General features: G+C 39.8%; 1 pseudogene; it reads left to right on the forward strand.

Moving 5' to 3' along the window:
• The first annotated feature begins 303 nt into the window (after positions 1-303).
• LOC102828176 overlaps positions 304-689 on the forward strand; it is a 1,102-nt pseudogene continuing 716 nt past the window's right edge.

Consider the following 689-nt stretch of genomic DNA (forward strand, 5'->3'; position numbering starts at 1 on the left):
TACCATATTGCATTGTCTTTATGTACAGTAATTTCACCAATTTTCAATGGAGAGGCCTAGAGTAATGCCCTCTTCCCCTCATTGGTATTATAAACATTATTGAAGTGAATAGCTTTTTAGTCTTGTCCTTCGAGTTCTGTAGGCTAAAGAAGTAAAAGTAGAGTGAGCGTCTACCTCAGCGCGTGCCAATCACTTCAGCGGCTGTTGGATCGAACATAGGTTGGGTTTTGACCTTGTGAGAGGCGCCACTGCCTCAGTTACCTGAGTTCGTTGCGACAGTTGAGAGTCTCCATCTTTTGTATAATGAATCCCAGTATGAAGCAGAAGCAAAAAGAACTTCAAGAGAATTTAAAGAATAGTCCTATCCCAAGAAGAACTCTGAAGATGATTCAGCATTCAGTAGCCGGATCTCTTGTTGGAAGAGAATGTGTGAGTTGGCTAAAGGCTTATCCAAAAAGAAACCTGGAAATGGCCAGTTAACATCTAAGACTTCCAGCTGTGACAGGATTATTGGGCCCGAAAATAAAAATCTTGGAGGAGTCACTCAAGAAGCATTTGATCTCATGATTAAAGAAAATCTTTATTGGATTCTCAATATTGGAAAGAAGTAGCAGAAAAACAGAGGAAGGCTCTCTATGACACACTTAAGGAAAATGAGAAACTTCATAAAGAAATTGAGGAAAAGGACA

This window comes from Chrysochloris asiatica, unplaced genomic scaffold, assembly GCF_000296735.1.
Source record: "Chrysochloris asiatica unplaced genomic scaffold, ChrAsi1.0 scaffold00102, whole genome shotgun sequence".
NCBI lineage: Eukaryota > Metazoa > Chordata > Mammalia > Afrosoricida > Chrysochloridae > Chrysochloris > Chrysochloris asiatica.